Below are 24828 nucleotides of genomic sequence, written 5' to 3'. Positions count from 1 at the left end.
CACTTCACAGATAAGCAGCATTGTAGCCTCAGTTCAAGGAAGTTTTACTTTTAGACTAAAAAATCAGGGGGATATATTTGAACTCATGCATCTAAACAAACCAATGAAAGTGTAGAAATTAAGTGTAGAACGAGAAGAGCAGAGTGGTAAGTATAAAGACCACAGCTATATTTTCTTAAAATTTGGTGAGATGAATGTTAATTAGAGTTCACAAAGCTTTAATTTTCCCTTGAATTGTATAGGTTTAATGAGGTAAAGTAAAACAGCCCTCAATGAAGTATAAATTTTTATTTGAAAATGATTGTCCCATATTAAGAAGGATACGTAATTTTCTTCATTCATTCATTCAGATATTCAGAAACCAATACTTAGAGTGCCTCCTGTGCATGAGACTTTGTACAGGATGTGATAAGATGTGCTGGTTTGGATCCCTTGGCCACATGAGGCTAGCAACAAATGCCAAAAGAATTGCACAAACAGGCCATATAAAAAAACATGCTGCTTCTTCTGCCTAGAATGTACATCACCCTTTGCTCTCACTAGCAGGCTCTAGGCCATCTTTAAAGGCCCAACTCAAATGCTGCTTCTTTTGTAAAGCTCTTTGGAATTGCTCCAGTTGGATATTAATCATAATCCCCACCCCCGAATCACTTTGTTCATAACTCTCTGATACACTTATCGTGGTCGGCTTGCATTACAGCTAGGGGGTGTGTATCAGTCTTCTGCAGCAGCCTGTGAACGGCTTGAATGACAATGTCTTATTCAGCCATCTCCGGGACTTAGCATGATATGCCATGGTTACTCAATTAGTGATTATTGAATGGAAAATTCATGCATCTTTACTTGCATGAGTAAAAGGTATATCATAACTTTAAAATGAATATTTGCAAATGTTTTACACTCACTCTTGCTCCATGTAGTTCTAAAAAGATGAATTTATGTCATAAATTTATAACTTTGTGAAAATATGGAAAACTCGTGTATTCACTTATAAAAGTGTTCACTACAAAATTAGCAGTATTCTATTCAAATTGCTTTATTTACTTATTTTTAAGTTTCCCTCTTATTGACTTTTAGCCTTTTCTCTCCTATTTTTTTCCTACTATATACACTTGACTTCTACAACCCTAATAGTTTTTAAACTAACCTATTAACGAGATCCTTGGCAACTGCTACATTTTCAAAAGCTTTAATAGCTATTTTACATGCATAAAATTGCAAATAACCTGTTTCATCCATTCATTCATTCAGCGAATATTATTGTCTACCACGTGGTAGATTCCGTGGAGGAAACAGAGACCCTATTTCAGGGGACAGAGGATTATAGTTAGAGTAATTGATAAGAAATATACACAAATGACCAAAATCAAAATTTTATCTAAGTGGTACATCTCTAACTTATCTGAAATTATTAATTCAAAAAATTTTTTGATTGAAGCCTCAGTAACTGAAGAATGAATTAAGAGGAACTGATGAAAATAACTAAGAATCAGAAATATATTCATGTTTCAGATTCAGTTAATAAAAAATAGTTAAACATCCAGTCTAACCATCTTCTTAGTAAATACCATCAACATTTGTAATAGGCAAATTAAAATCAGGTTTTCTAATTAAAAAATGTAATGCCTGCATTGTACAACTGCTTTTACACAGCAATTTGGCAAAGCTGACCAAGAGTCTTAAAAATGCTGACAAACCTTGACCCCATAATCCCATTGTGAAACTCCCTGACCCTTCAGGTCCCAGGGTAACCCTCTTTTTACTTTGTTGTTGTTGCCGTTGCTGGGAGGCAGAGGAGATAAAGGGACTTTAACATTTAACAAACACCTGTTTTGCGTCACAAGCCATGCATTTTATACTTCGCATTTTACTCCATTTAGTCATCACAGTTAATCTACCACATAGTGGACTTTCTTCAAAACTTAGAGATGGTGAGACAGCTCCCTAAGGTCACACAGCTAATAAGTCACAGAGACAAGAATCAAGGTCAGGTCCGTCTGACTCTCAAGTCTGTGATTGATCCACTATGCACCATAATGACTCACAATATTCTTGGACTCTTGACCTAGCTTTTATGTATAACTTTTCCTCTATATTGTGTTTCTCTTACGACTAACAGCAGTTCCTTGATGTTTATTATTTTGCTTCTTATCTCAAAGCTCTAAGAAAATGAATTTTTTGGAGAATTGACTCAAAAACAGTTCTTATTCATTTCCTCTGATTTTTCTTTTAACCATTTTCCCTTCCTTCACGTCTCATATACAAAAGAAAATATACTTCACATCTCACAGTGAAGAGAAACAGCTCCAGTGCTAAATGCCTGCTGAGTTTATGTTTCACATTCATAGAATTTGGATGGATATAAAGAAGCTTGATTAAAAAGGCTTCCTGCTGTAGGCTATAAGCCCAAAGAATAAAATAAGAAACTTAGTTATGTAAATGATTTCATAGTTTTCACTCTCTTACATTCTCTCATTATATCATTATAACCTAAAAACGAGTTTGTTGTGAATACCGACTGGGTTGTCACCATGAAATAATATGGTACTTAAAGTATACTGTAATGATGAAGACCACACATTCTGAAGACAGACTTTCTGATTATAAATCTTTACTGTGTACATTTAACCTGGGTACCCTTTCTGGGAAGGCCTACACTTCTACATATGTAAAATATCCATAATCATAGTATCTATAACATAGAATTGTTGGGGGATTTAAATGACACACTTAAGTCATATGGAACAATGCCTGGCACATACTGAGCTTAATATATTTTAGTTTATTAATACTCTTATATAACAAAGATAAATAGAATACTCTTGCCAATGAGATATATGATAAAAACAGTAAAAAGATCACTTTTAAATGTTAAGTTGGTAAGAAATGCTAAGTAGCTTTAAATAAAGTATCTTAGAAAAATCTTTCCATTTTTTATTACTATTGATACAATATCTCAGTAGTACTCTAATTGAATGACTTAGGCACATTAGGGAGCATACATGTGTATACGCAAAACAAAAATCTGTGTGCAATTCTTAATACAAATTTTTAAGTTTTTAAGTATTTTTTTTAAATATAGATCTCTCAAAGAATGCAGACCCCAAAGACAACAAAGAAGCTTCCCCTTTGTACCCAGAGCAAAGCCCTGCCTCCTGAACCCTCCTGATCAGCAGGCAAACAGTTACAGCCCAAGGCCAGAAGTACTGGGTGAAAAGTAGTGGGAGGGAGGGAGATAAGAAAGGTTTACATCACTTCTTTCTAGCCGGCCAATGTTAATTATTTCTCAAATCTGATGGTTGCACGTTCCTCTTCTTCACACTTTAGCCTTTGATGCAACTGTCTGTTGTTCTAAGACATTGAAAGAGCTCAATTTTGGGCTTTAAAATATGAGCCTGGATCTTCAGGAGACACCATTGCTCAACACGGGCAACTTTAAGTCCTAAAAGCAGAAGTCAGCCTTCTTATGAGAGAGGATTAGTTTCGACATTTTATCAACTTTCCTGAGCAGTTATTTATGTACTGTGTTAAATATTAAATATAAAATAAGATGTGGTCCTGGTGAATTATCTTCTGACTTTTCCATACAGAAAGAAAACTCAAAGTGGTATCTCAAATATTAATAGCAAGTTCTCGCATTGATATTGAGTCAAATACTCTGCCATTCAGGTTCACTTGACCATACCAGTGTTAGCTTGCTAGTTCTTCTCAAATGTAAATATTTGCTTTTGCTAAATAATGTTACTAGGGCAAGTTATATATTCCATATGGCATAAAGAAAAATTACTTTCCATTGACCCAGAAAACTTACCTTGCAGCTAAGCCTGAAGGAGAAAGAAACTGGAATGAAAGTATTTGAAATAAGAACTCCAGCTGCCACAGCTACCTGCCTTGCTCCAAGGTCATGTTTAATTAAATTTACATCAGGGCCGGCCCCGTGGCTTAGCGGGTAAGTGCACGCGCTCTGCTACTGACGGCCCGGGTTCGCACCGACGCACCGCTTGTCCGGCCATGCTGAGGCTGCGTCCCACATACAGCAACTAGAAGGATGTGCAACTATGACATACAACTATCTACTGGGGCTTTGGGGAAAAAAAAAAAGGAGGAGGATTGGCAATAGATGTTAGCTCAGAGCCGGTCTTCCTCAGCAAAAAGAGGAGGATTGGCACGGATGTTAGCTCAGGGCTGATCTTCCTCACAAAAGAATTAAAACAATAAATAAATTTACATCAATAATTCCATAAATTGCTTGCATGTTCACAGAACATCAGTTATTGTCTTTGATCCTAAGGTCAAATACTTACTGCTAACAACTCTTGTGCCTCTGAGGGAGGCTTGGCCCCCTGCCAGACTGTACTGCTTCACATGGGGGCAAGTCCACCACTACTGTAAAACTCCATGGGGGATGATGCGCCACCATAAGCCCCCTGGTTGCTCAGCAACAACCTCTTGTGACTGCTCCTCTGGGACTGCTAGGCAACAGGGCTGAGTCTGACCCAGCTGCTCCCAGCGCACTGCCTCCTAAGAGGGCCAAGTTAACAGGAGGCCAGGGGCCCTCAGTGACTGGTTACATAATCTATGCACAGTTTTCCGAATGCTCTCCAACTATTGCTAAATAAAAATCAGAGTGTGGCTAGTCCTTACTCTGAAGGGCACCCTTGAATGTATCCTTAATTTAAACTCCATCCTTGGATCTTTAGAGAAGCTGACGGAAAGCTAATGCATCAGAGCCAAAATCTGTAGCTAAAAAAGTCTATTAAAAAAAGCACACTCACACAGAAAGGAGGCCACTCCTTTTTAAAGGACCTTTGAAATATGACTTTCAGAGCTTTCAAAATTTCAAAGCATTTTGCTATTTAGGTATTTTCTGTTAACAGACAAAAAGGGGAAAAACATAAGAATTAAACCACATTACTCTTATGACAAGCCTGTTCCTAAAATATTTTAACACATAATCCTATTTAAGTATAGCAATTTCTAGGAAAGATGTGCAATTCTTATCTATAGTTAAACCCACATCAACGTCTCCTTCATTCTAGACTCTTTTTTTTTTTTTTTTTTTTTGCTTGAGGAAGATTGTCCCTGGGCTAATATCTGTGCCAATCTTTCTCTGTTTTGTATGTGAGATGCCACCACAGCATGGCTTACATGTGGTGTGTAGGTCCTCACCCAGGATCTGAACCTGTGAACCCTGGCCACCAAAGCAGAGTATGCAAACTTAATCACTCCGGCACCAGGCCGGCCCCCAGTCTAGACTCTTAAACCCAATAAATCTAAATTAGTCATATTTTTCCATCCATATCCAACCTCTTGGGACAAAGGCTATGATTCGATCAACCAATCTAAAAACTTACCCACACATCAAAACACAAGTCCTGCCTTGCCCATCTTGCCTACTGTTCCTTACCTCTCTGTTGTAGAGGAGGACGTATGTGCTCTGAGAGACAGGGATTTGCAGCCAGTACACCACAGTACAAATAAGATTCTACTGCCCCACTAATTCAAGACCTTCAGTCAAGTCCAAGCTATTTAGCATGACATGCAAGGCACTTCTGAATCTACTTCCCATTGAACTTCTAACCATATCTGCTACTGCCCCCTAGGTTGATTTAATTATAGTTCCCTAAATACATCATGCACTTTGAGTCTCTTTCCTCTTCCAAGGACACGTTTCCCTTTGTCTGGTAAAATATTGGTTATCTTTCAAGATCTAGCAATAACATCACCTCCTCTGAGAAGCCATGCTTGATTTTAGAATTACTTATAACCACCTCTGAGCGTCTTCATACCTGATTCATACTGCAACAGTGGCATTAGTCACAATGTTTTACAGTTATTTACCTGCTCAACATTAATCCCATGTTTGTCAAAGGCTAGGATCTTGTTCTATTCAAGCTGGTCTCCTCGATGCCTGGCATATTCCTTAGTATTAAGGAGGTGTTTATACTATAGTTTATTAATGATTAGAGAACAGTACTGTAGGCAAAATTATAAAATAAATGAGGATTGGGTATGTTTAACCTCTTAATTAACCAGGAATGGGTAATAAAGTAATTCACCAAAAACAAAAACAAAAACTTAATCTCCTGTCTTCTGGGCTGGTCTTCTTTTCCCGAAACTAGGATGAATCATTGAAGGAAAATAAGCAGATACGTCTGCAGTGACCCAATCCATCCAATAACATGGCCAAAATCATCAGACCGTCTGCGCCCCTTTTATTATAATCATAATAACATGCAACTCCAGAGAACTACGTGATCACTAAAAGCTGGTCTGGAGCTGCTCTGGGAACATAATTTCCCATTCAGATTAGCAACTCTTAAAGCAATTTTTGCAGGAATCTTGGTGCAACTAAAGTAGGAAAGAGAATATAAAAGAAACCAAAAAAAAAATTTAGGGCTAAATAAAAAGCAAGAAAAAGTTATTCTAATTTTAAAACCTCTTAAATAATACCTCACAAAACAGCATTTAGTCAACATCTGTCTCCCTCAAAGCATTAATTAAAAAATTAAATAAGAACATGAGCAAACAATACACAAAAGCCCACAAATGCAGCAGCCTAGTGCGATATCACAAAGCCACTCAACCTCTTCCCCCACCACCTCCGGAGCTAGAGATACAGGCCTCCATTTTTAAATATAACAATGCTTTTGTGCTTTCTCTGCAACTTCTTAAGTTCACATATATATTTACGAAACTATATTACTAAATATTTTGATACTAGCACTAATATGAGGTTAATACAACACAAATTCTAATCAGTGGAAATTGGAATTATTAGCCCATTTGTGTAGTTTGTTAGCCTATCTGTATAGACTTCGTCTAGAGAGAGAATTCTTAGTCTATTACGAGCTTGTGGGTCCTACATACTGCTAAGGCCGTGCTTCTTCAACTAGGAAACCTGTAACCTTGGAAATACTTAACTGTAGGCCAGAAGGAACTCACAACAACATGATAAATTTTGTAATCAAAGCAGTTTTACTTGATAGTATATATCTTAAAGCATTAATTATATATTAAGACAAAATAGACACATTATAAACTAGAATGCAAAATTTATACAAACTTCTAAGATGAATATGACATTTCAAAGAAATTTGGTACTTTTCCATGGAGCACTTTGAGTTATGCCTCCAGATTTCCAGGAATTCTTTGGTGGAAAAGAGTGAGAAGCCCTTTTCTTGGGGCATCCCTCCTGGATTATGTTAAGGGGCACATTGCTTGACTTTCATGTAAAAGATATACACAGCCTTGGCTCTCGCCCACCACTACCACCACTGAACTCAGCGAGTGCTGCCCCACTTAGACATACTATTACTTTTTTATTGCTGCTTGACCTTTATAACATCTTTTTTATTTTGAGGTAAAAATCTCTCTCTCCAATAGTAGTTCTAAATCTTTCTGCAGGAGCCTCACAGGACCAGTCTAAACTCCTTTATGTGCAAGACAGTCCTTCAAATAAAAATAATGCAGGTATACTGGATGCCAGGAAATGTGCTGGGTACTTAACAATCGTTAATCATAACATTAAAACTGCAAGTAAATAGTATCATCTCTATGCCATAAAATAAAAAGAGAAACTAAGCCCGCAAAAGGGTGTCTTTCCCAAAATAACACAGCTAGTTAGGATCAGAGATTTAAATCCAGATCCAACTCCAAAGCTTGTGTTTGTTTCTCTCTCTTTTTTTTTTAATTTTTATTTATTTATTTTTCCCCCAAAGCCCCAGTAGATAGTTGTATGTCATAGCTGCACATCCTTCCAGTTGCTGTATGTGGGACGCGGCCTCAGCTTGGCCAGAGAAGCGGTGCGTCGGTGCGCGCCCGGGATCCGAACCCGGGCCGCCAGTAGCGGAGCCCCCGCACTTTACTGCTAAGCCACGGGGCCGGCCCGTTTCTCCCTTTTTTCATACATCATGTTATACTACACTTCCACGCCCTCTTTCCCAAGTATTCATTTCTTCTAGCTAAATATCTCCACTTTATGACTATTCCTTCTATCATTTCTGCAATAACTCATCATCCTGATCAAAGCGTATGTGTCTATTTATTTGCAGGAGTAGAGTGTCCAGAACAATGTGACCAGGGCAGAACAGAGATGGGCTATCACTTCCCTTGTTCCGGATAAGATACTGCTATTAATACAACTTAAAAATACACTACCTTTGTTGGACAACCACTGGACATTACCAATTCATATTGAATCGGCCATAAACCGAAATCCTTTAGTATATTTTTAACAGATTCTGCTAATAACCATTTCTTCTCTGTCTGATTTCTTTTTAAAAATGTATACAACTCTTGTATTTATCCACATATAAACAACCTGTCAAAATAATTTTTGACTCATAGAGTACAGCACTGATTATATGACTCCTTACTCAAAGACTTTCAAGGATGCAAATTAGCCACAAATTTAAGTGCAAAGTCTTCATCCTATAGCATTTAAGAGCCTTCACTAACAGCCCCAGTGTATTTTTCCACCCTTAACTTCTCCCAGTCCCTAAAATTCCACACAGTTCTGTTCTCTTCTTTTCTGTATTTGTACCTTTGTTCATGCTGTTCTCTCAATCCGGAATGTTTCACCCACTCATTGAAATTCCATCAGTCCTTCAAGAACCATCCATCCCAATTAGTACAGCCTCCATAAAGTCTTTCTGATTAATTTCAAAGTTTATCTTTCTCTTCTTTGAAACCCCACAGCACTTTTTAGTTCTATTGTAGTCTGCCTCACAGAAAAGTTGTGTGTATTATTTTCCCTCACTCTCCCAAAAGGATGTAATTCTAAGCTTCTTATAGAAAAGATGGAGTCTCATTCACTCCTCTATGCAATATATCACTAAACACAAGTACCTGAGTCCAGGAGGATGCTTTTTAATAAATATTTGTTTGTTTGAATTTAGTTAATTATTCATCTCAGAGATGCATGTAGTGAGTTCCAAAATTCATTAGACACTTAAATAAAAGACATATACAACCATCCACAGAAATGAACCTGAAAATGAATGGGCATATGTGGCATTAAGATATGGAATTATAGACTCTATTTAGAATAATACAAGTCCTTTTTTCAATGTACTGATTTCAAGATGAAGAACTGAAACCATATTATTCATATTGGTGTAATCCTGTTGACAAAAAACTGAAATCTCTAGAGACTAAGAGACTTCTTCAGGGTCACATGACTAATTAAAAGTTGAGTTGGCCTCACAACAAAGCTTTTCAATTTCCAGTTTAGTGATTTTGTTTTCCACTATTATCTCCAAAATTATGTGTCAATATGTTTCTTAAATGTTAGCTGCAAAAATATTTATGTAAAAAAGAAAGATTCCCTTCTTTCTTCTTTATTATCTTCAAAATATTATTTGAACAGGCAAAATTTAAAATAAAATTAATGGTGATTAAAGAGGGTTATATTGAACAAAATTTACTTACACAAAGCTTACTTATTTTGCAACTTAAACTACAAAGAATACAGTCAAGAATTAGGGTACTAAAAAATACTGCTGTTCAGTCAAAATTAATGTCATAAAACCTATTCACTAATAATGTTCACAGTTTTGCCCATAAAACAGTCCTACAGGTTTAATCAGAGCCTGTTTATGCCTCTGTTTTCTTTTTAACATGTTTGTCATCAGTTTGGAGGGTAGTAAAAACTTTACCTACCCAACATCCATTTCCCCTTTGGGGAGCCTTCCCTCCTAGCCTCACTCCATGTGATGTGATTCAGTTGTTTCCAAGAATGGAGTTGAGACCCAGACCCAAAAAATCAGAGCTCCAAATGCCCCCAGCCACGGTAATTGGTTTAGAAGTGGCATGCGACTCAAACCTGCCCCAACAGGCTTACTACATTTTTCCAATCCAGCAAATGCTTGAAGAGTGGGCTTATGATGCAAGTTAGTCCATCCTAGGACTGGTGCCAAAGCTACTAACTAAAGACACTATTTTCCCTTTGAATTTAAACTTCAGAAGTTAGGTCTGGAGCTGTTGATAGCTATTTTGTCACCAAGCAGAGCCTGAGAATGAAGCCAAGTTGAAGGAGGGTAGAGCCAAGTAGAAGGAAATTGGCTCCTAACAAAATAATTTGAGCTCCAGGTCAAGCTGTGACTGAAAGCTGGGTTTCATAAATCTGATAAATTCTCCCTTTCTCCTTACGTCAATTTGACACTGATTTTCTATCATGGGCAACTGTAACATTCCTAACTAATGCACTTAGTTATCTGAGTTTCTCAACACACAGCAGATTAAAAGGATCATATAGAAAGGAGGGAACAGTAAGAGCAATCACATACTTCAGATGAAAGAATAGCTTACAGCTTGAAAGTGAAGATGAAAACAGGTGATGTTTAAAAAGAAAATAAGGAATTTCAAAATTTTCAAAAGTGTGGAGTCTTTAAGTCAAGGACTTACTCTGCATAGCATCCTGGGAAACCCTTCAGTCCCAGGAACACCAGGACAGTTGGTCATGCTACTGGGGAGTATACAGATTTTTGCAGTGACTTGCATAAACAGGAAGATAAGGGGTCATTAGGTCATGGAGGACTCAAAGCAGGTGGTGGTGAGACTCTGAGGTTGCTGTGGTTATAGGGGAGAGGGTGGTAAGGGACTAGCCAGAAGCACAAAATATTCTTAGGTTCTCCATCAACCCGTGCTGATGAAAACATGGAAGCCACTGAGAAACATCTTACTTCAAACACTAAGAGCATAGAGAGTGAAAATAGATGGGTCAAAGAATCAGCCATCCCAATAAAGGCAAAGGACAAGTGTAGGTGTGAATCTTTGGATTGGTGTAAAAAAAGAATATAGGATGCTAATGCCCAGAGAGTTTCTGAATTTGAGATTTTAGGAAGGAACAATGCATATGATAACAAGTCCAGGGTGTGGCTACAGAGTGGTTGGGTGAGAAGGGGTAAAAGAGAAGATTACTGCTCGAGCTATGTAGGTCAAAAACTGAGGTTGTGGTGTTGGATGCAGACGTGAAGTCACCCAAACTGAGGACAAGAGAAGTGTGGGAGAAGATGACTGCACACTAGTTGCTGGAGTTCAGTGGAGGAGGAATTTGTTCAGGTGATGGGTAGATGATAGGAATGGGCAATGGTAAAGGACAGTATAGACAGATGGCTCAAAGGAACAGGGATGAGTATAAGAGGGTGGAGAAATAATGGTCTAGAGGTGGGATATGGGTGTATGGAGGGCACGTGAGTCACCTCCCTACCCTGAGATTGATGAACTATAGAATAATAAACAGGCTCCAATAGAAAAGGCTGAAGCGGAACCGAGACGCCCAGGGGAGAGTCAAGTTTCAGGGCTAGGGAAAAAAGTGAAGGTTAAGAGGAGTTAATTGTTATTGAACAGGTGTTTCAGAAGGCATGATGGAATGGTTTAGAAGGAAGAATAAAAAACCGAGACTAGGTCAGGGAAACGTAGCACGAAGCATTACAGGGTTTCAAGGCAGAGAGGAAAAATGAGTAGACAAATGATAAAAACAGAGATTTGAAGCATTAGAAAATTACCTATTTTGCAGGGCTAAAATAATTATACGGTCCAAAACTGGTAATGTGGGAATTTAGGAAGAACTAGCAGCTGTGATGTGGGCCGTGCAATTCCTTTGCTGTCTGGGGTGAGGTGGTGAGTGACAGATGTGGATCAAGGTAGCTTGGGGAGATAATAGAAGAGCTGCAGTCACGTGCAGGAATGGCGGCCAGGAGATCATGGGGTGGAAAGTCTGTGGGACTTCACAATGGCCAGGACAGCTATAAGGAAGGAGGTCTCCAAGGAGGTGGAGGGGTGAGGCGGCATGGGATGCTATTTCAAATCAGTAGGGAAGGAATCCGGTACAGAACAAATGGATTTGAGACAAGACTAGTCATTAAAAAATAATAATAATACAGTTACACTCCCTACGTCATTCCCTACTAAAATAACTTCCAAAGGATTAAATATTTAAGTTTTTAAAAAAGATCAAAAGTACTATAAAAAAACGCAGGTGAATATTTTTACAAGTGGGAAAGTCCTTCTCAAGCTTAACAAAACCAGAAACTATGTGAGAAGAAATTGATAGCTTTGAGATCCATAAAATTTAAGTATTCTACAAAGCAATGCACCCTAACTAGTTAATGGCAAAAAAGAAACTGATTTAAAAACTGCAACATCACAGATATACAAAGAGTTAATATCCTTATGAATAAAAGCTCTTGCAAACAAATAGGCAATAGATTGAAAAATAGGCAAAGAATATAAAAAAGCAATTCATAAAAATAAATCCAAAATATCCAATAAACATATTATTCAGCCTAACTAGCAAAGAAATACAAATATGAGCTATCTTTTCCTACTGATTTTTAAATTTTAAATTTTTGAAATAGTATTAGTATGTTAGCAGAAATGTTATTTTGAGTATAAATTGCTACAGGCTTTCTGAATAGAAAATTTGCAAATGTATCCAAAAATCCTTAAAAAGTGAATATCCTCTGACCTAGCAATTCTATGCCTAGAAATTTATTTAAAGGAATTAATCATATAGGTGTGTACAGTGTTATAAAGATTATGAAGAGTTATCTACTATGAAATTGTAGATAAAGCCAAATTTGGGAACATTCTATATATTTACCAATAAAGGACTAGTTAAATACTTTAATAGAACACTATGTGGCCATCTAAAAATACGATTTTTTTGACTTGGAAAGATACACTAAGATGATTTATTGAGTGGGAAACAGGAGATATGATTTGATATTACTTTTGTTTTTAAAAAGCTACATATATGCAAAGAATAATTTTATAATGATCACTTCTAATTGGTGGAAATACAGGTGGACCTTAATTTCTTCTTAATACTATTCTGAAATTTCTGATTTTCACACTGCAATATATATTATTTCAAAAACACTATTTAAAAGTTTTAAAGTTTAAAACTTGGTGGTATTTTAAGTAGCAAATATTACCTGCCCAGAAAATAACATGTGGAATAACTCATTATAATGTTAGGATGGACAGTTGACAAAAGGATGATTGAAAGAAAAAAAATCACATTATATTTTCACATCTATGATTCTTGGTGAAGAATTTTCAATAGCAAGCATATGCTGTCCTTGAAAAGACTGAATTCTACACTTGTACATTGCTAATACGCAAAGCAATGTATTTTAATGGTTTGGGTATGTTTTTCTTTTATTTTATTTTCCCATTTTTGTGTTAAATCAATGATTACTACGGGATGCAGCAAAATTAGAATGTAGCCTTTCAGTAAACTAGAAAATGCTCTGTGTCCTATCCTTAAGATCTGAAATTTTATCTCATCAAAAACTATTCATGGGTCACTTTACATAATAAGGAAAAATGTTATTTGTTTTTTTTAATTTGCTGTTCCTATTCATTTTTATTCTGGCAATAATAATTTTAAGAGAAAAAAAGTAGGATAGAAACTGTACACCAATATTACATTATATATCCTTAAAAATGTACAAAGACTGGAAGACACTCAATATTGAAATGATTATGACTGAATATTAGAATTGAAATAAAAAATTGGGGGGGCCGGCCCGGCGGCATAGTAGTTAAGTTCGCACACTCCATTTCAGCGGCCTGGGGTTTGCAGGTTCAGATCCTGGGTGCAGACCTACACACTGTTCATCAAGCTATGCTGTGGTGGCACCCCACAGACAAAAGAGAGGAAGACTGGCACAGATGTTAGCTCAGGGCCAATCTCCCTCACCAAAAAAAAAAAATGTGTTCTTAACAGTGTGATGGTTTTATGATAAAAATGTCCCAAAGAAGTAAGATAAACTTTTAACAATCCTTCTGTAACATAATTTGAGATGTCCTTAAATATAACCTAAGCTATTGTCATTAGACAAAAATCCACATTTCATTAATCTACATTTCGAGTGGATCACATTGAGATAAAACCTACAAAGCGAAGAACTGAACCAATTGACTATTAAAACCAATAATAATTATTGACAGATAATATGAAAAGTTTTAAATAAATTAGGATAAATTAAAACATTTTTTCAAAGAGTCAGTTAAAATAAACATCTATGGGTAAAAAAATGCTTTGTTTCCTCCCATTTTTCAGTTAAAATGGAAAGTTTTGTTTTCCTTTCAAAACATGCAAACCTAGAACCCAAAACATGGACTTCTCAGAGTTAGAACAACCTATGCCGAGTTTTACTTGAAGCTTAATATTCTTTGGCAAAGTCCACAAACATCTCAGGGAGCTGGCCCAGATTTACCTTGTGAGGACAGTATTCCTCATTTCCCCTGAAAACTTTCTTCTGCCCCTCTCTGAATAAAAACTCACCCCTAGACTTGTAGCCTAGTCCCATTTCCACATTGCCAAATCCATATGGTACAATTGAATGGAAAACCTGAGATGACCTGGTTTAGACCTATACTTCGTTCGGTGATACAGGACTTTGACCACGTCAGGATACAGTGGATGCCCTGCCAAAGTCATCACATTGCTTTTTTGGTAACCATCTTTACAACTGATATTGAGGACGAGCACTGAGTGTGAGCCATGCTTAGAAGTGACTCTTAAGAATGTCAGATATGAGTATGTGAGAATGGCAGCAAGGCTGGGGATTTAGGCACCAATCAAACCTGGCTTCTAATCTCACCTCTGCCACTCCTATTAAATGAATTTGGGTAGACACTCTCTTCACCTACTCATCTAGGAAATAGAGCCATAAGACCAACACCACAGGTTGGAGAATCAAGGAAATATGTGAAAGCACTTAATTGGGGGCCTATGTTGTTCAGTACATAGTAGTTTCCCTTCTTTCAACATGTACTACCATCGATTTTATGGAAAGAAAAAATAACTACTGTCCCTTAGAAAAATTTCAAGCTTCTATTACAGATTGAAAAATATAATACATGTTTAAGGCATCTTCCTTTGCTCTAATCCCATTTCTTCCTTTGGAAATCAGCTCCGTGAATTATCTTCTCCATACCTTCAGCCTCTCCCACACTAATGACTCCTTCATAACATCTAAGGAGAGAACCAAGGCTCTCCTTGAAACATTAACTAAATATTAATTTGACCCTGTGTCCTGACCCCCCCTACTCACCCCAATTTTTCTTCCATCTTTCAGCTGTAATCCTGGGATGAGTACTCAACACTGGCTGATCCCATTTCATTACTTCCCATTTCTCACCCAATACAATCTGGCTTCTACCTTCCAATCATAAATCCATTACTCACTTTCTACTTGTCAAATCAAAAGTCCTTTCAAATCCTTCTTCTACTAGGTCTTCTGATGACTATGACCTGTTGATCATGCCACACATTTTGAAGTTCTACATACCCTTGTTGCTATGACAATGCCCTTTCCAGCTTCCCTTCTTGAGCTTCCAGGGAACTCGCTTCCTAGGTTTCCACCTTCTCCCATTTCCCTTCTCATTCCATGTGCTTACCGTAGGTCTCATCATTATATTTACCTCCTGGATGTCAATGTCAACTAAATCTATGTCTGCTGAACTTGTTATACAACAGCCTCTTGGATAGCTTCACCTCTGATTCATCTTTTACTCATCATCTTCCCCCATATGTATTAGTTTCCTAGGGCTGCCATAACAAATTGCCACAAACCAAGTGCCTTAAAACAACAGGAATTTATTCTCACACAGTTCAGGAGGCCAGAAATCCAAAATCAAGGTGTTAGCAGACTTAGTTCCTTCTTGGGGACTCAGAAGGAGAATCTGCTCCACACCTCTCTTCTAGCTTCTCATGGTGGCTGGCAAATCTTGGAATTCCTTGCATAACTCCAGCCTCTGCCTCCATCGCCACGTTTGTCTTCCCTCTATGTGTCTCTATCTCTGTGTCTCTTCTCCTCTTCTGATAAGGACACCAGTCATATTGGGTTAAGGGCCCACCCTATTCCAATATGTCCTCATCTTAACTAATTACCACTGAAATGACTCTATTTCTAAATAAGGTCACATTCTGAGGTTACATGAAGTACATGAAATTTGAAGAGACATTATCCAACCCAGTAAACCCACCAAATCTGCCCTCATTCTTGGATTGCCATCTTTGTAAATAGTGCCAGCCCTCAACCTCAAGTGAAGAATTTAAGAAGCACTCTTCATTCCACCTCTCCCTAACTTCATATCTCACTTATCATCAAGATTGATCATTTTCGGCTCCTAACATTTCTAGACTTTGAATACTATTGTTCATCTCTCATTCTTCATCCCCAACCCTTGACTCACTGTTCAGCATCTCTTTCTTGGACCACAACAACAGTCTGTCCAATAACCCTCAAATCCAACTTCCTCAGAGCTACAAGAGTATACAGAGATACACACACACAACTTCATGGCACGTCAGAAAGAAGTAGAGTTGTTTTTTATTTTTTGTTTTTCTAACTTTTCTCATTGCTTCTCTACGGCAAGGCACACAGTTATGACAGACATCCTTCTTCAGGGATGGAGGAACTGAGAGGCAGAGTGGTTTCTGTGGAAACCCTGGCCCTTGTAACATCTGCTCTGGGCTTGACAGACTCTTTACAAACCTTGAGACTGTGACAAAATCCATCATATCTATAACTTGGCTTTTTATTAGGAAAAATAAAAGATTTCAAGGTCTCTTTGGAAAAGGCAAACAAGAGGGGCTGATTTCAGTGTTTTGAGATGTACTATTATCCCTGGCTCCAGAGACTCCATGATAGAAGTACTTATTCTCGTTTTTATGATAAACAAACATAATAAATTCATGCAATTGCATGAGTTGTAAGCCATCCTTATTTACACACACACTAATTTTAAGAACAGTATTTTCTTTTTCTAAGACATATTAGCCCAGCCCACAAAGATTAGTCTAGAAGTAAATTATTTGGTGGTCATTTAAATATAAGCATGCTTGGGAAGACTGTTTCCTGTCTTCCAGGGTTTTGTTGCTGAACCATCACACTGGACCTGTTTCCTCCTTTACTTCACCCAAAAAACCTACAGTTAACTATGCTAATTGCCACAGTCCCACATGGGGATATTTTTTCATCAGCAGAGTAGATTTAGGGCTTAGAAGGAAGTAGAGAGTGCGGGAGGGAGAATCCAAGAGCTAGAGGAAGGCATTTAGCTCTATTTACATTGTCTGTAAATGCTTCTGCTGCTGCTGCTCCCCAGGCAAGTGTTCAAGCTGTCTTGGCTCCAGACCACAGAATCTTAAAGTGTCCATTCCCTGGGCCCTATTTCCAGCCTGAGAAATCCTATTCTCACTGATCCAGGATTCTGGGGGAGATCACCTCCTCCTGTTCAGAAATATATACAAATCTGAATTGTTTTATTATTTACACAGCTCTGAACTTCTTCTCCAATCAAGCACCCAACTCTTGGACACCATCACATTTTAAGGATAGAAATGACTGAAGGACACAGATCAACTCTGCTCTATAGAGTCCTTAGCGTCTGCACCATACCTGGGCAGATGCCCAAAACTGCTGTTTGCCATTGAGGCTAGAATGAAAAGTACATCTCACTTGAATAAAAAAGTAGACTATCCATTTGGTTTCTCAAAATCAATTGTACTTCCAATAAAAAGAAAAAATTATAATAACCACTTTTGTTTCCACGTGTATGTTCAAATGCTTAACCTGGACTTCTTCAACCGTAATGTCACTAACTGATAATGACTTGTAAAAAATACATAGAGTATATTAATATGAAAATTTCTGAGACCAACAGGATTCAGAAGAGCATGTACTAATGGCAGAAGTTTTAAAACAGGAAGACAGGAGCCCTAAATTTATCCCTAATACATGATTTTTGTACATTTAAATCACTTAATCTTGGGCCTTAGATCTCTACATCTAACAATAGAACATGTTTAATTATTATTTAAAAGAATTATGTGGCATCATGGTTAAGGAAGTTTATTTTATCATAGGATTTATAGGTTCTGTGAGTTTTTTGATATTCAGAAAGGAATGATTTTTTCTAACTCAATTAAAATCTTGTGTTGAAGGAATGGAAAACCACTGAATTTACTATCAAGCCATTAGGGTCTGAGTCTCATCAACATCTTAAAATACAATTTTAAAATTGTTTTCTTTCTCGTTTTCAATGGATATTGAAGGAAATTTAATCTTGATTAAGCCCAATTTACTCTCATTTAGCATTAAAAAAAGACAGTGGGGGGAAGATGAATAGGCAAAGAACAGAGGATTTTTAGGTCAGTGAAAATACTCTGTATGACATTATAATGATGGATACACGTCATTATACATTTGTCCAAATCCACAGAATGTAAAAGAGTGAACCCTAAAGTACGGACTTTGGGTGATTATGATGTGTCAATGTAGGTTCATCTATTGTAACAAATGTGCCAGTCTGGTGAGTGATTGTGATAATGAGGAAGGCTATGCACATATAGGGACAGTGGTATATTGGAAATCTCTGTACCTTCCTTTCAATTTTGCTGTGAATCTAAAACTGCTCCAAAAATTACCTTTAAAAATGGTTTATTTCTGAGAAATGTTACATTTTTTTCAAGATTGTATGTGAGCTCTAAATTTGAAAGGAAGCAAAGTGTTTCTTTCCTCCCAACTTTCTCTCTACTATATATCAAATCATGTACGATCCAGTAAGAAACGTTTATTTTTCCAGAATTGTCTACATTTTGTAAATATATAACTTCTATATAAAAATCATTCTATAATGCTCTTAAAAAGTTAGACACAAGCTTATCATACAACCCAGCAATTCCACTGCTAGATATCTACCCAAGAGAAATAAAAACATATGTACTCACGAAGACTTGTATGTGAATATTCTTAGCATCATGACTCATAAGATTTAAAACAACGCAAATGTCCATGCTCTGGAGAATGGATAGACAAAATATGGTATATCCATACAATGGAAATGGAAAAATATTCAACAATAAAGAGGAATGAAATACTGATACACGCTCCAACATGGATGAATCTCAAAAACATGCTAAGTGAAAGAAGCCATAAACAAAAGACCATGTATTGTATGATTCCATTTATATGAAACGTTCAGAAAAGGCAAATCTATAGAGACTGAAAGTAGATCAGTGGTTGTCTGAAGCTGGGGGTGAGAACAGAGATTAACTATACATGGGCATGAGGGATCTTATGGGGGTGATGAAAATTTTCTAAAACGGAATTACCGTGATGATTTTACAACTTGGTGAAATTTCTTTAAAAAATCATTGAAAGGGGTAAATTTCTAAAAATCTAAATTTCTAGTTTAAAATTGACAAAAAAGGAGAAAAAAATTTTCTAACAAAAATCAAATTTGACACATTCTTAAATATCCTGCATAAGTTACTCCATTAGCCTTGGATATTTTGTTGAAGAAAGCTGTGGTAAAAATAAGACTAAAAGGTCAATTACTAAAAACTTTTTGCAAAAATTTTTTTCCAAAGTATACTTCCCTTCAAAATTGAATCATTTGATCTTCCAAAACACCTTTTTTAGAAAATAAACTCCCTTGAGATAGTGTATACTAACAGGAAACAAAAAAGGTTTTCAAAATGCTGGTGTAACCAACCTTGAACCAGAACCTACTCATTACAGTACTTCCTCTGAGCTTTATGGCCATCAGATCTCATTTTCATAATCCAAATTCTGAGCTTTCTGAATATTAAATCCCAGGAGGAATTTTTTTTTTAATGGCAACGGCAATAAGAAAGGCATCTTGAGAAGAGATAAAGTGGACAGATGGATTTTGAATCTACATGTACACACAGGGAAATGCAATACTCAGAGCAATTCTAACCCAACACTTTTCCAGTATCCAAACCAACAATATGAGGGTTTTAGGTTTTGATTTTATCTAGACGAAAGTTTAAGTAGGCATCTACTTCGAATCTCCACTTTCCAGTCCTGCACAGACTCCGACTAATAATGCCACCTGTAGTTTTCTGTTTTGTTTTTTAGTGTTTCCCGTGTGCCCCGCTGGTGCCAAGCGCATTTCCAAAGGAACCGAGCTCGGCTGCGCTCCCTGAGATGAGCTCTGCGAAGACGGGACTGGCCCGTCCATCTCAGCCTCACTGGGCAGGGACTTGCCGGCTGGGGCAGCTGGTAAAGCAGGGTCATCTCTCCCCCAAAAGGCGCTTTCAGGAGCTTCCTCAAGAGGCTGTAGCAGCAGCAGCAGCCCAGCCCTCCTTGCCCACCATCCCCTAAGCCCCCGCGACCCCTTAACACTGGGGTCCCTCTCTGGCTGCCGGCCGGCTTCCTAGGCTCAGAGAAGATCCAATAGCTGCAGGAGACACTGGGCACCATCCGGTCTAATCGTCCTCGTATTTTATCAAAGAATGGACAGACTGGAGAGGTGAGGTGACTTGGCTAAAGCCGCACAGCTCTACGCTGGCAGAGCCGGTTGGAACCCGGGTCTCTGCTGACACCGTGGCCGCCAGCTGGGAAGGCGCAGCCCAAGGAAAACGACGTGGCATTGCCGGCGAGAGAGGCGAAGGGCTCAGCAACTTATGACAGGAGGTCACCAAGGTCCACCTTCAGGACACAGTGGGCAAAAGCAGGTGACTAAACCTCCCTGGTTACGCCTGTTGACCTGAGCGCCCCCTCTCACTCTAAAAGTACCCTCGTCTGCGCGTTGATGGTGTGGTCGCCCTAGCGAAAATGGGCATCTGCTTTGAATTCCCCCCGTGCTGTGCAGCCAGGACGGAGAATGGGAAAGTTGCACCTACCTAGCTTCGCTCTCCCAGTCTCCCCCGACTCCCGAAGTCCTTTCCCTCCATCCTCGCACCAGCGACACCCGCCCCTCGCCCCTCGCCCCTCCACCGGCTACGTACCAACCGCGCGCAGAGACGCCCGCCGCGCCCGGGCCGGGTCCCCTCGCGCTCGGGCTCGCCCAGCCTCTCGGGGGCCGGAGCTGCGTCGCGGGCTCTAGCTGGCTGCCGCCTCTACGGTCCACGGGGACGCGGCCGCGTCTGAGCAGCCGGGCTGGGGCGCAGCCAGGCGGCGGCGGCGACTCCGCGGGCGGAGGGAGCGGTCGCCGGGACCCGCCCCCGAGCGCAGAGCGCGGCTCCCCTGGCCGCGTCCCGCCCTCGGGGCAGCCCCTGCCCCGCCGAGCTCTCGGGAAGAGCGACAGGGCTCTTTCCTGTTGGCGCCCTGGGCACGACTCTTTTTTCCTACGTGCGCGTTAGCAGACTACTCATCTGAGATCATCACAGAACCCGTGTCCTCCCCCACGCGCCCCCCGCCACTCTCAGTTCCCCTGGGTAGTTGTTCATCTTCTGTTAAGAATTTGCTTGATGTGGCTGGTACAATTTGTTGGTTGGATCCATATGTGCGCGTCCGGAGGGTTTCTGCTCTGAGTGTCATCAGGTTGCCCTTTGATCTAATCGTGGCTGTTTGGAGAAGTAAGAATGTGCATAGTTTTCTTATCTGCACCCGGAATCTGAGTCTTCTTCAACAAATTATTTTAACAGATTGGGAAGCAACGTACAACTTTTGGGCAAAGAAAAGCAGAAAATAATGTATATCAAGGTTCACTTTCAGGTTCTCACTAAGGAAAATGAGGTCCTTACTATTCAAGTCCCATTGTGTCTTTTAAAAACCATATTAAATGGATGACAATACTGTTGATAAAATTAAGGTGCTCTTCTCTGCTTCCTGAGAAGATGGTTTCTCCTCTCTGAAGTCCTGAGATCTCCTCTGGTTTCCTGAAAGTCATTATTAGTGTCCAAACACTTCTTTACACCAATATGCTCATTGATACTGTGCTCAGGCGTCCTACCCAGGGCCTATGAAACCTGCCACTTCACTACTGACCACTTCCAAATTTCCTTTTTAGGCAAAGGCTATGTGAGCTATGACAATATAATCAGGCAAATATTTTATTTAAAGTATCTGCTAATGGTGCTACAATCAGGCTCTTCAAATCAATTAATATTCCTACCCCCACAATGTGGTAATAATCTCTGTTTTCAGATAAATAAACTGAGGCTCAGCAAGTTTAGATAATTTGAATAAAGTAAAACAGCTAAGAAGACTCCAAATCAGTTTTTGAACTCAAGTCTTTCTGCCTTTAAGGTTGATTGACATTTTTAAATTACACCTAGTTAATAAAGCACATGATTTTTCTAAATTCCAGCATTTGCACGTTTGTTTTCTAAAAACATAGTTATCTGTGTGGTCATATAAATATTAATTAAAGAAATTGAGAGTTATTTATATCTTTAGTATGACTTCAAAACTTAGTTGGCATTATCAAATATATTTCTATGGCTTCTTATTATTTTCTTATATAATAATATATAATATTATTATTATCTAAGGCAAATTATTATAAGGCCTATTTATTTTAGAGAGTCTATGCTAGAGAGAGATCTAAAATGTTTGGATTATGAGTTACACTATCATGATTGTATTTTTATGATTCTGCAACTGTATTCCTTATACTCACAAAATTTGTTTTGTAAAACTGGTATTTTTGGGTAAATTCAATAAAACATTGCCCTCACTGATACGCTTTTAAGTTACATATTTGAAATCATCAGAACCCCTTGAATGTACGCTCCATGAAGGCTCTATCTTCGGTACCTAAATTAGTACTTGTACAAAATAGCTGCTTAATAAGCAGTTTTTAAATGAATAAATATAACCTCATTTTCTTCAATTAAGACAAAATAATGACTTAAGAAAACACTTTTGGGGCCTGCCGGGTGACTCAAGTGGTTAGTTAAGTGCACGCGCTCCTCCTCCATCGCCAGGGGTTCACGGGTTCGGATCCCAGGGTTCGTGCGTTCACATCCCTGGCGCACACCAACGCACCGCTTGTCACTCCATGCTTTGGCAGTGTCCCATATAAAATAAAAGAAGATGGGCATGGATGTTAGCCCAGGGTCGATCTTCCTCAGTAAAAAAGAGGAGGATTGGCATCGGATGTTAGCTCAGGGATGATCTTCCTCACAAAAAAAAAAAAAAAGAAAGAAAGAAAACACTTTTATAGACTGCCTTTGTCTGTATATAGTGGCCTGAAGATTGTTGCTAGTCTCTCATTTCTACTAGGAGAGTAAGGGAGATGATGGAGTCAGGTAAATGGCCTGAAGGTTTGCAGTAGCTGCTGTTGGGCATGGTAGACAGAACCTGACCTTAAGTACAACGAAGTATTTTTGTGTCCAGGAATTGGTGGTAGCAGTAGTTCCACACAATTGTGTGAATTTGTGTAAAATATATGACTCTAACTGCAGAAAGTTTAATTAATCGAACTTTGGTGTTTCATCAAGTAGTCTGACAGAAAGACAAGGAGAAAGCTTGCCTACTATTTGTAAGAGAGTGTATGAAAGCCAGGGCTATGAGGTTAACTTAAGATTACATAGGAAAATAAGTGAAGACATAAAAGGGGAGAGAAAAAGAAGTCAAAGAACTACAAATCTTGATCAAATGAGAGAGAGAGAAAGATAGGAAGTTGTAGTCAGGCAGTGGGATAGTTTTCTTGAAAGATTTAGTAGTAGAATGATGGCATGGTTTATGGAAGAACTGTGGCTCGTGTTGGCTGACATAGAGTGAAGATCAAGAAATTGGAGACTAAGGGACTAAAAAGGCTATCTGCATGGACATTGAAGCCATGTAGGGGCAGAGAAGGAACGAGTCAGATACCAAAGACTTTGATGATGTGGTGGAATGATCTGGAACTGAGTGGATGACTGTGCAGAACTGGGGCAGAAGGTACATATCCAGGGAGCAAGAGCCTAACCGGATCAAGGGCTGGTAGGAGAAGTGGTACACAGTTCAAAAGCAGTACCGGGGAGCTACAAGGATGCCAGTGCTGCCGCCCCTGGTCCTAGGGTGTGAGATAATAAGCAGTCTACATTGAAGGGAGATCTAGGGGAAACTATTCTCAGAAGAAATCTAATTTTCCCCTAAAGCAAGAAAATGGAGGAAGCATAATGTGACTAGGTTACGAAGGTAGTAGGATTTTTCAATATTGAAGGAGGATTCTGCAAGGTCAGAGTGGATAGATTTAGGAGGCAGGGCCAGCTTCACGGTTATGTGACATGAGCAGTAGCACAGGGCTCCACTTTTAAGAAGGCCCTGTGCTTGGCTTAATGCTCTCCTTAATGCCCTGCCTTGAAATTCTTAATAATTTTTAAACAAATGACCTCACATTTTCATTTTGCCTTGGGCCCCGCAAATTCTGTAGCTAGTCTTGTTTGGAGGAAGCGGAGAAGTGGGAGCAGAGGTGAAGCAAGAAGCAGCACGAACCCTCTGGGGATTAGAGTACGGGAGAGACGAAATGCAGGAGATCCTATTTTGAGGGGAGACCAAGAATGGCAGAAGAAAGGGTGTGGCTGCAAGGTTTCAAATGACATCTCGTTTTGCTCTCTTCGGGGCCAAGCTAGCTGAGACGTGGGCAGGAGAGGCAGACAGAAGCCACCATCAGCCTACTCCATGTTTTTGTAGGCTAGTGTCTTAGTTTCCTGGGATTGCCATAACAGATTACCACAGATTTTGTGACTTGAACTTACAGAATTTTATTCTCTCACAGTTCTGGAAGCCAGAAGTTCAAAATCAAGGTGGTGGCAGAGCAGTCCTCCCTCTGAAGGCTCTAGGGGAGGATCCTATTTTGCCTCTTTTGCCTTTTGGCGGCTATAGGTAATCCTTGGTGTTCCTTGGTTTGTAGCTGCATAACTCCATTCTCTGCCTCCACCTCCACAGAGTCTCTGTTTCTCCTCTACTGTCTGTATTCTCCTCTTCTTATAAGGACACTTTTTGGATTTAGGATCTACCAGTTAATCTAGGATGATCTCATCTGGAGCTCCTTACCTTAATTACATCTTCAAAGACCCTTTTTCCAAATAAGGTTACATTCACAGGTGCCAGGGTTAGGAATTGG

At 38.9% G+C, this 24828-nt stretch overlaps 1 protein-coding gene and 1 long non-coding RNA gene across 3 annotated transcripts in view; both read right to left on the bottom strand.

Annotated features, from left to right (window-relative positions):
- The window catches only part of PKIB (cAMP-dependent protein kinase inhibitor beta), a 101788-nt gene extending 80713 nt beyond the window's left edge, over window positions 1-21075 (bottom strand). The window contains exon 1 of one of the 2 annotated variants that reach the window (XM_087444044.1): window positions 20780-21075. The gene's annotated coding sequence lies outside the window, so the exon portion shown is untranslated. The remainder of the gene's footprint in view (window positions 1-20779) is intronic. The other variant, XM_087444043.1, reaches the window with a different exon arrangement.
- LOC147914543 (uncharacterized) overlaps window positions 1-24828 on the bottom strand; it is a 487630-nt gene that overhangs the window by 399526 nt on the left and 63276 nt on the right. The gene's annotated exons all lie outside the window — the stretch shown is intronic.

The sequence above is a fragment of the Ceratotherium simum genome, chromosome 19 (assembly GCF_057802395.1).
Source record: "Ceratotherium simum simum isolate JZ-2026a chromosome 19, ASM5780239v1, whole genome shotgun sequence".
Lineage (NCBI taxonomy): Eukaryota > Metazoa > Chordata > Mammalia > Perissodactyla > Rhinocerotidae > Ceratotherium > Ceratotherium simum.
This window is presented reverse-complemented; position numbering and strand designations above follow the sequence as displayed.